The sequence below is a fragment of the Nycticebus coucang genome, chromosome 5, assembly GCF_027406575.1.
Source record: "Nycticebus coucang isolate mNycCou1 chromosome 5, mNycCou1.pri, whole genome shotgun sequence".
NCBI lineage: Eukaryota > Metazoa > Chordata > Mammalia > Primates > Lorisidae > Nycticebus > Nycticebus coucang.
The window spans coordinates 53,025,477-53,036,992 of NC_069784.1; the positions used below are offsets into that span (position 1 = coordinate 53,025,477).

The 11,516-nt window shown below is 44.6% G+C and overlaps 1 non-coding gene across 1 annotated transcript; it reads right to left on the reverse strand.

Annotated features, from left to right (window-relative positions):
* Positions 1-354: 354 nt before the first annotated feature.
* TRNAE-UUC (transfer RNA glutamic acid (anticodon UUC)) lies at positions 355-426 on the reverse strand. Its single transcript has one exon. It is a non-coding gene; the product is annotated as a tRNA-Glu (tRNA).
* Positions 427-11,516: the final 11,090 nt, after the last annotated feature.

Consider the following 11,516-nt stretch of genomic DNA (forward strand, 5'->3'; position numbering starts at 1 on the left):
TCAATGAATCCCCAACAATAAAAAAAAAAAAAAAAAACAGAGCTGAGGAAGCTCAGCAGACCCGCCGGTTTCCAGGGTGCACACAAACGCCAAGACTTCGCTTGGCCTCTCTCAGCTACTGCCAGCTCAGGCAGCGGCAAAAAGAACGGACTTCCTGGGTGCCGCGCCACGTGGATCTGGGCGGTTGTGCTAACCTGAGCGAGATGCTCAGTAGCTCTGGAATGTCACCTGCGCTAAGCAAACCTGGCGTGTCCTGAGAAGCAGCCCACCACCGGCAATCGGGAGGCTGTTTTGCCTCTGGCCCCAGGTACGCACTGGGTGTCACGCTAGGGAGGACAGACGTTGCAAAAGCACTTCCCTGACCGGGAATTGAACCCGGGCCGCGGCGGTGAAAGCGCCGAATCCTAGCCACTAGACCACCAGGGAATTACCACAGCGGCCTTCTTGTTCTTTCTTCAGGCCAGAATCACGCTTTCCCAGACGTTCTGGGAATACCTGAGCCTCGTAGAGGTCGCCTGATGTTTCAGGCGTCCTCTTGTAAGATCGTTCCCTTTCCGCTGTCCTCGATTGCTCTGCCAGGCTCCCCCAGGCCACAGACCGCAGGTCCCAGACCCAATTACTGCGTGACAACTGAACTATGGATGCGTCTTTGCGAGGCTGCAGCGCGTGGAGCGATGTTTTCCATCCCCGCGGTGGCCCGCTCAGGGCAGTCAGTAGACGAGGTTGTCGGGAAGAGGCAGAAGCGAGGAGGTCCTCGGGGCTCTGAGCGCCTAGAGCCCCGGCGTGCCCAACATCATAAAGGACTCAGACGGAAGCAGAAGCCCACACAGCCGGGATGGAAGCACTTCCCAGGAGAGCTCCGGGGCCCTGATCTCCAGCCTCCCCCTACCACCTGCTGCACCTGCATCTGAGCTGAGGGCAACCCCACCCTTCCGTGTGCTCGACCCCAATATGACCGTTCTCTCCGAGGCTGAAGTCGTCCTCGGATCCAGTATTCAGTCGGTCACGAATTCGTGGTTTCTCCTCGGGCAAGTGTGTGCACATTGACCCACACCGGGGTTTCTCAACCTCCACAGTACTGATATTCTGGATGGGATAACTCGTGCAGGGAGGGCTGCTCCCGTGGACGAGAGGATGGGGCTGCCTAGATGCCAGGAGTCAGCCCCTCCCTCTCCTCCTTTTCTCCCCCACCCCCCACCTCCCCATCCCCGGTCTTGAAGATGAAAAATGTTTCCTAGTGTCCCAGCGGGGACAGGAGGGGGAGGCGAGGTGCGAGGGCAAAATCGCCCCCTCCTGAGGACCTATGCTGTGCACAGGCCTGCTCTGGGAGCTCGTCCGGATAAAGGCCCAGGGGGTCCACTCAACTCGAAACCCCCTTCCCCACACCCATCTTCCGCTAGGTTGGACGTTGGGATTTGCGACTTTCGATCTGGAGATCCTGCGGGTTTCTGCCTTTAGGTCTTTGCTTTAGTTGCGTCCTCCAAGTCAGCCTCTTTTGAGCCTTGTTCACCAGAGCCAGCCAGGCACAGTGAGGCTCCTCTCGCCCCTTCCGGAACTTCGGAACTTTCGGTTTAGTCTGCAGAGAAGCGTTAGGGCCAGGTCTTTCGCATCCCTGGGCATCCCCGAGGGACAGGGGCACAGCGCGCGGGGAAGAGTGCTGTTTGATTGCGGTTACTGACCCCCGGCGCCGGGCCTCCACCCCGTGGGCGCACCCTTGCCGGCTCCTCCTGGTCCCACTCTCCGGAAGTTAAGTCCTGGGTGAGCCTGAGCCCCGGAGACGCCCAGGCCTGGAGGGACACATTGGGGAACCAGTTGGGGAACCAGCTGCCCTCTTCAGTCCTTTCCACTAGGAATCCCGAAAAGCTCCCGATGGCACAGTAAGGCGGCGGGTCTCGTCCTATTGGGTAGGGGAAGAGAGATTAAAGAAGAGAGAAGGGAAATCCTATGAGGTTTCAGGATCTGAAGTCACCAGCAGGTGGTCCTCCTCTGGAACCCGATCCTTCCGTGGCTGCTGAAGGTAAGTGGAGTCCCTGTCTCCAGTTTGCCAGAGTAGACCAAGCAGAGGACAGTGGGCCTGGGTACCAGCGAGCTGGCAATCCCTGACCTTCCCAGCTGGTAGTACTGGAACTTCCCTACCCAGGATATTTGTGGATTGCAAGGATGATAACTGAATACTTTTTGATTTTCCAACTGCTTTGATCTGGTGTGAAGCACATGCAAAAGCCCCTACAGCAACTGCTGTGGAGACTGCCACATCGCTCCCTTTCCCTCCACCTACCTCCCCTTAATTTTAATTGGATTTTTCCAGCAAGAGTCCCCAAGTCCAAGCCTGTTTGACTTTCAGTGCACAGTTGGTGGAACCAAGGAGGAGCCCAGGAGCTTCATGGATGAATACTTGAAGTATGATAAACGTGCATTTCTAAAACATGTTTACCAAATGCATCCACCTCATCTGTGCCAAGTTTACAAAGATGAGAAAGAAGAATTATATATAACCAAGAGAAAAGTGTCATAAGATGGCTTTTAAATAACCACTGTTTCCACTGAAGTTCCTTTCCTCTGGATAGGCCCACCAGCGTCCTCTCTTTCTCCAAAATCAGACATCCAGTGCCAGACCGTAAAATCAAATTTCTGGTCCCAGCTTATCTTCTGCACTGTGTATCGCTGCCTCCCTGCCTCTCTTTCACATGCACAAAAAGTCATCTTTTTCTCAGTTTCCAATCTGCAACATCACACCCAACGATGAGCTCATGTTGGAAGTTCATGGTCGGGGGTGGGGGGGTGTAGGGGAAACCAACATCATCATTTCTACCTCACACTATACATTAGAGACTTGCCCTGGGACTCCTCCCCTGGGAGCTCTGTCTTAGTTTGGGCTGCTATAAAAAGGTACCACAGACTGGGTGGCTTGTTCACAATAGGAATTTCTCACAGTTCTGGAGGGTGGAAATCCAAGATCAAGGTGCCAGCCTGATCCTGGACTTATGAAGAGGAACCTCTTCCCACTTAAAAACTGCCATCTTCTCATTGCATCCTCAGGAGGCAGAAAGGGTGGGAGAGCTCTCTGGATCTCTTTGATAAGGGCACCTAATCTCATCCTGGAGGAGCCACCCTCCTGACCTAATTACCTCCCAAATGCCCCACCTCTTAATACGTATGTATGTGTGTATGTATGTATGTATGTATTTTTGAGATAGAGTCTTGCTGTGTCATCTAGGTTAGAGTCCCATGGCCTCAGTCTAGCTCACAGCAATCTCAGACTCCTCGACTCAAGCGATCCTCCTGCCTCAGCCTCCTGAGTAGCTGGGACTAGAGAATGTGCCACTACTACGACCAGCTAATGTTTTTTCTAGTTTTAGTAGAGATAGTCTCTCTGTGTTTCTCAGGCTGGTCTGGAAATCCTGACCTCAGACAATCCTTCAGCTTTGGTCTCTCAAAGAGCTGGGATTACAGGCATTCACTACCAGGCCCGGCTCTTATTAAGCCAGCTCTTATTACTATCATGTTGGGGGTTAGGACATCTTTTTCTCTTCTCTTCTCTTCTCTTCTCTTCTCTTCTCTTGTCTTCTCTCCTCTCCTCTCCTCTCCTCTCCTCTCTTCTCCTCTCCTCTTCTCTTCTCTTCTTCTCTTCTCTTCTCTTCTTTCCTTTATTTTACTTTCCCCCCTTTCATTTCTTTTCTTTTCAAGACAGGGTCTCACTCTATCATCTAGGCTAGAGTGCAGTGGCATCGCATAGCTCATTGCAACCTCAACTCCCAGGCTGAAGGGATCCTCCTGCCTCAACCTTCCAAGTAGCTGGGACTACAGATATGTGCCACCACAATTGGCCGATTAAAAGAAAAATTCTTTTAGAGACAGGGTCTTGCCATGTTACCCAGGCTGGTCTCCAACTCCTTAGCATATCAGTGACCTCGACATGAGCCAATGTGCCCAGCCTGGAGGTTGGATTTCAACATGGACACAGACACCCAGTCCAGTCTAGCAATCTTCCTAGAAAGAAGAAGAAATTGTAAATAACCCAAAGCTTTGTACTTTTCATGGTGAGAAATAGAAAACATCTCCTAGGATTAAAGGCCCGAAACGTGAGCTGTCACTTTTTGAAAATCCAGACTCTACTGAGTGTTGTAGACATTTTGCATGTACATTCACCCTCCGGACACCTGGACATTCACTCTCCCTCAGAGGGCACAATAGAGGATTTTTGGCCACAAGGGGGCAACCAAACATATGTGAGTGAGGGCATGTGTCACCCTGGGAGGACAGGGTTGAAGTCACAGCATTATCTTGATGTGTGTGGTGGTTATGTGAGTTATTACCTTATTTCAAAATTTATTGGACTGTGTGAAAAAAGATGAAAAACCAGAGGACTTGTACTACCATGACTTTAGGACTTAATATAAGCTGTTTTAGACACAGTAGAGTGCAAGTGGCATCAGGAGGCACAAATAGATTGAGTTGGGAGACTTGAAATTCACCCACACTCAATAGGTCAATAAGTTTTCAATCAAAGCAGTTCAGTGGGGGACAGAAAATGGCTTTCATTCATGGAAGTTCATGGTGGATGGGATTGGGGGTGAGTAGGGGAAACCAACATCATCATTTCTACCTCACACTACACACCAAAGTAATGTGAGGTGCATCTGAGACCAAAATTTAAAAGTGAAGTGTAGAAAGCAGTTTGAGGATGCTTTGTGAATTGGTGGCAGGCATAGGGTTACTGAGCAAGACTGGGGGGGGGGGAATATGTGTATGTGTGTATATATATATATATATATAAAAGAAAGACATGATGACGTAGACTTCATCAACATTAACCGTATCTTCTCATCAAAAGACGCCACTTAGACTCTAGCTCTTTGCCAGTGATATGATCTTATACTTAGAAAACCTCAAAGACTCAACCACAAGATTCCCAGAAGTGATAAAAAAAAATACAGTAATATCTCAGGATATAAAATCAATTGAAACAAATCAGTAGCCTTTGTATATGCCAAGTTGAGAAGCTAATCAAGGACATAATTCCCTTCACAGTAGCTTCAAAACAAATGAAATACCTGGGAATATACCTAACAAAAGAGGTGAAGGACCGCTACAAAGAAAATTACTAAACCCTAAGAAAAGAACTAGCAGAAGATATTAACAAATGGAAGAACATACCGTGCTCATGGCTGGGAAGAGTCAACATTGTTAAAATGTCTACACTTCTCAAAGTGCTCTACAGATTCAATGCAGAATCATACTTTCAAGATTTGGAAAAAATAATTCTTCATTTTGTATGAAACCAGAAAAAAAAAAAAAACTTGTATAGCCAAGGCAATTCTTAGTAATAGAAACAAAGCCAGGGGCATCACCCTACCAGACTTTCAGCTATACTACAAGGCCACAGTGATCAAAACAGCATGGTATTGGCACAAAAATGGAGACATAGGCATTTGGGATCCAATAGAAAACCATGGGATGAAACTAACTTCTTACAGCCACCTGATCTTTGATAAACCAAACAAGAACATACTCTGGGGAAAAGAATCCCTATTCAATAAATGGTGCTGGGAGAATGGGATAACCACATGTAAAAGACTGAAACTGGACCTGCACCTTTCACCACTTACAAAAATTGATGCAAGATGGACAAAAGATTTAAATCTAAAGCACAAAACAATAAAAATCCTCAAAGAAAGTGTGGAGAATACACTTGAAGATATCGGCCTGGGGAAAGATTTTATGAAGAAGACTTCCGTAGCAATTGCAACAACAACAAAAAGAAAGAAATGGGTCTTAATTAACTGAAAAGCTTCTGTACAGCTAAGGAGACAACAACCAAAGCAAACAGATAACCTTCAGAATGGGAAAAGATATTTGCACATTATGAATTGGACAAAGGCTTGGTAACCAGGATCTATATAGAACTCAAATTAATCATCAACAACAAAAAAGAGCCAACAATCCCATAGATTATTGGGCAAGAGACATCAATAGAACCTTCTCTAAGGAAGTCAGATGAATGGATGACAAACATATGAAAAAATGTTCATCGTCCCCAATTATCAGAGAAATGGAAATCGAAACTACCCTGACATATCACCTAACCCCAGCGAGAATAGCCCACATCACAAAGTCTCAAAGGTGCAGATGCTGGTGCAGATGTGGAGAGAAGGGAACGCTTTTACACTGCTGGTGGGACTGCAAACTAATACAACCTTTTTTGGAAGGAAGTATGAAGAATCCTCAAAGAACTCAAATTAGACCTCCCAGGTGATCCTGCAATCCCATTACTAGCCATCTATCCAGAAGGAAAAAAAAGTTCTTTTATCATAAGGATATTTGCACTAGACTGTTTATCGCAGCTCAATTTACAATCACCAAAATGTGGAAACAGCCTAAATGCCCACCAACCCAGGAATGGATTAACAAGCTGTGGTATATGTATACCATGGAATACTATTCAGCCATTAAAAAAAGATGGAGACTTTACATCTTTTGTATTAACCTGGATTAAGTTGGAACACATTCTTCTTGGTAAAGCATCACAAGAATGGAGAAGCAAGAATCCAGTGTACTCAATTCTAATATGAAGGCAGTAGATGATCTAATACAAGGAGGGGATAGGGGAATAAGGTAGTGGGGAGAGGGGAAGATGGATAGGGATGGGGGGGTGGTCGCAGGGTATGGAACACCTCTTGGCGGCAGGACACAATTATAAGGGGGACTTTACCTAACAAATGCAATCAGTGTAACCTAATTCTTTGTAACCTCAATGAATCTCAAACAATTAAAAAAAAAAAAAAAGACGCCACTTAGAAAGTGGAAAAGTAAGCCATGGATAGATAGGGAGGAAATGTTCACAAAACATATGTGACCAGCAGTGGCAACTGTGACAAAGATAGCCAGGCATTGTGGCAGGCGCCTGTAGTCCCAGCTACTCGGGGGGCTGAGGCAAGAGAATCGCTTAAGCCCAAGAGTTGGAGGTTGCTGTGAGCTGTGACGCCAGAGCACTCTACCGAGGGTGAGAGAGTGAGACTCTGTGTCAAAAAAAAAAAAAAAGAGGGACGCCAAAGCCCTATAATTAATGATGTATAGTAGGCTCCTCCAACTTGGCAATAAAAAAACAAAGCAAACAACCCAAGAGTGTAGAAATTGTGAGGTTTGACTATATTACCACTACCATTATTTTGATGGTATTACAGAGGCTTGAAGACATACCCTAGAACAGGAGACAGACACATGGCCAACAAAGCACATAAAGAGTGCTCAATACTGGGCCTGCTAAAACAACAATGACAGCTGCAACCAAAAATAGCCAGGCGTTGGGGCGGGCGCCTGTAATCCCAGCTACTAGGGAGGCTCAGGCAAGAGAATAGCTTAAGCCCAAGAGTTAAGGTTGAGGTTGCTGTGAGCTGTGATACCACAGCACTCTACCAAGGGTGACATAGTGAGACTCTGCCTCAAACAAACAAACAAACAAACAAAGAGTGCTCTATACTATTAGCTACCAGGGAAATGGAGATTAAAACCACATTGAGGTACCACTACTCCTCCCAGTAGCATGGCTAAAATTATGAAGAGAGGGAACACCCAATCTTGATGATGATGGGGAACAAACACAACTCTCACACATTGTTGGTGGGAAGTAAAATGGTACAACTACTTTGGAAAAGGTTTTGGCGGTTTTTATGAAGTTATGCATTTGCCTCTCTTTGGTACCAGCAATGCTTTACTGCCGCGGACCGCCGGTCGATGGGCCTCAGTCCGAGGGTGCTCAGGGTGAACGGTACAGGTTGGTTGAGAGGTCGACGCAGGAAAAAATGACAGACTGCACACAGCACTTGGTGAAGTAAGCAGTTGCAAATTTTATTGAGTTCAGAAGTTGGTATTTATACATTTTCTTTCCAAGGTTCAAACAATGTAATCGTTATTTTGCTTATGCTTGTAAATTATCTTTGTGTCTGCATATGTGGTTTATCATGCATTACATGTTTTCAAGGTTTTTGCTCTAGGGAGGTGATTTATCAGTAACACCTGCTTACTTTCTCTTATCTAGGAATGTCAAGGCTTGTGACTTCTCTTAGCTCTGCAATTTTTCTCAGTTTCTTATAATTTCTTTTAAAAACAGCTGAACATATTCTTTTACGTATAATGCTTGACTACTTCTATATATATTTTCTATATATTTTTACTCTTATTAGTAACTATACTTTGATTTATAATTAATTGTTTGTTAAACATTAAACTACTCTATTGATTTGTATTACATATGAAAATTAGTGAAGTAAGATGTTTTTCTAAGTAAAGTTTTACTGCAGGTGGTGATAGTGTATGTCATGTTGGAACATCTTGTTTGCTGTGCCTGCATTGTCTCAATGCACTGTCTCAATTCACTGACATTTGATGATAGGAACGTGCTATTGCACCGTTCCCCTGGAGACATTGAGTCTCTTCAGGCATTCTTTCTCTGTTTAATTATGGATCAGTAAGTCATTATGTTTATTCTTAGTTTCTCAAGACAAGCAGGCATTCAACTCAACAAACAGGTTTCAGAGCAAAGGTTTCTTAGGCTTTTATGCCGCACCTCGTGAGTCATTACGTTCAACAAACAGCATGCTAGGCAACTTCTGCGCTGCTGTCGCATACTAGGGGTGCTGGGGGCTTCGCTCCGGGGAGCACAGACCACCTACCCATGCGTTTTACAACGCGGACAGCGCCACCTCGCTGCGGCTTGATGCCGAGGGTGCGGCACTTTACCTAGGTTTTCCTCAAGAGCCCTGAAAACAGATGTCTACAAAATCTCTTCTGGGAAGAGTGTTCGAGGCAGCTTTATTCACAATAGCTGATGCTGTAAGCATCCCAAATGTCCATTATCAGGACATGCTGTATCCTCAAAATGGAATATACAAACCATGCTGTATCCCTAAAATGGAATACTACTCAGCGAGGAAAAAGAAATGAACGTGTGCTATACTCAACACTGGATAAAACCAGTGAGGTCATGCAAAGAGAAAGAAGCATGCAGAAAAGAGTATACATACTATGAGTTCATCTGCATGAAACCCTACAAGTGAAAACCATGTGGAGAGTGATTGTTCACAAATAGGGCAGCAGGTAATGACAATGATTTTGATGATTCTACTGATTATAATGTTACTGATTGAGTAGTCACTAAATCTAGGCACATCTGACAACAGTAGCTTCAAGTAGAGTTCTTATAGTTATCCAATCTTGCAGGTAAAAATGTTGAGGCACATAAGGTTTAAGATACTTAACCAAAGTCACACCAGGCCTGAAGTAGAGTTCCAGCACAGAACCTGCATCCTGCACAGATTAGACTAGGGTCTGTCTACTTCCGTGTATCAGGTGTCTCTGAGATACTCAGTTGCACAGGAGGGAAGAGAGAAAATAACACAGAAGGAGACAGAGGGAGAGAGGATTGGGGGTGAAATAGAGGGAGGCACAGGGCCTGCAGCCGCCAAAGAGCAGAGCTGTAACTACTGCCAATGTGTTTATAAGATAGACAAGATTTCTGGGGACCAGGACATTGATAAACACCTAGCTCGCTATGGTCAGGAGATGAATTTGATATGCCATAGATTTGAAAGTCAAAACAAAACTCCAAAGTTCTTAGGGAAAAAAATGTAGCAGAATGCATTTCTGCTGTAACAGATAAAGGCCTTAACAATAAAATGAAAAAGTAAAGCTGAATAGATTTTCACCAAAGTTAGACACTTCTGCTCATCAAAAATCACCCCCAAGAAAGTGAGAAGGCAAGGCCCAGACTGGGAGGCACAACTCAAATCTTGAGTATATCAAGTCCTTTTTGGAAATCGGTAATACAAAGCCAAACCAATTAAATTGGACAAAATGCTTCAATAGCCTCTCTTCACCAGGCAGGGTTTCTAAATGGTGAGTGAAAAGGCATAAGTAAATATGCCCAGCATCATTATTCATGAAGGACACACAAATTGAAGCCATGATGTGATACGTATTGTTTTACCCCCACCAGAATACAGATAGTTGAAAGATAGTAAGCACCAAGCATTGTCAAGAATGTGGAGCAGGTCACTTCATACTGGTCAAGGAAACAGCACAACCAGAGGACATTTCAATTCTAAATATTTATGCACTCAACTTAAGTGCTCCCAGAGTCATGAAACAGACTTTAATTAGTCTGAACAATATGATAACCTATAACACCATAATAGCCAAGGACTTTAACACCCCTCTCACAGAACTGGACCAATCCTCTAAACAGAAACTAAACAAAGATATGAGGAACTTAAATGCAACCCTAGAACAATCGGGCTTTTTTTGCATTGTTTTTTGTTTGTTTGTTTGGCTAGGGCCAGGTTTGATACAATTGGGCTTAGTAGATAAATACAAAACACACCATCCCAAAGCTAAGGAACATAAGTTCTTCTCATCAGTCCATGGAACATACTCCAAAATAGATCACATCCTAGGACACAAATCAAACCTCAACAAAAGTAAAAGAGTTGAAATTATACCTTGTGGGCGGCGCCTGTGGCTCCGTGAGTACGGCACCGGCCCCATATACCGAGGGTGGCAGGCTCAAACCCAGCCCTGGCCAAACTGCAACAACAACAAGAAAAGTAGCCGGGCGTTGTGGCGGGCGCCTGTAGTCCCAGCTGCTCGGGAGGCTGAGACAAGAGAATCGCTTGAGCCCAAGAACTGGAGGTTGCTGTGAGTCCTGTGACGTCATGGCACTCTACTGAGGGCAGTAAAGTGAGACTCTGTCTCCACCAAAAACAAACAAACAAACAAACAGAAAAAAAAACAAAACAAAAAACAAAATTATACCTTGTATCTTTGTAGACCAAAAGGCAATAAAGATGGAACTCAACTCCAACAAAAATTTTCATACCACACAAAGGCATGAAAACTAAACAACCTTATGCTGAATGACAGTTGGGTCAAGGAGGAGATAAAGAAGGAACTCATTAGATTCCTCGAACATAACAACAATGAAGCCAAAGCTACCAAAACCTGCACATACTGCAAAAGCAGTCCCGAGACTAATCTACTTTATCCCAGCAGATGCCTACATCCAGCAGAAAGAAGCACATCAACAACCTAATGAATCACCTCAAGGAAATGGAAAAGGAAGAGCAATCCAATCCCAAAATGTAGCAGAACAAAGGAAATAACCAAAATTAAATCAGAAATAAATGAAATCGAAAACAAAAGAATCATTCAGAAAATTAACATAACAAAAAGTTGGCTCTTTGAAAAGGTAAACAAAATCGATAAACCTTTGGCCAGATTAACTAGAAACAGAAAAGTAAATCTCTAACAACCTCAATCAGAAACAAAAAAAGGGGGAAATGACAACAGATATCACAGAAAAACAAGAGATTATCTCTGACTACTACAAGAAACTCTATGCCAAGAAATTTGACAATGTGGAAGAAATGGACCAATACCTGAAATCATACCATCTCCCTAGACTTAACCAGAAAGAAATAGATCTCTTGACCTGACCAACATCCAGCACTGAAATTGAAGAA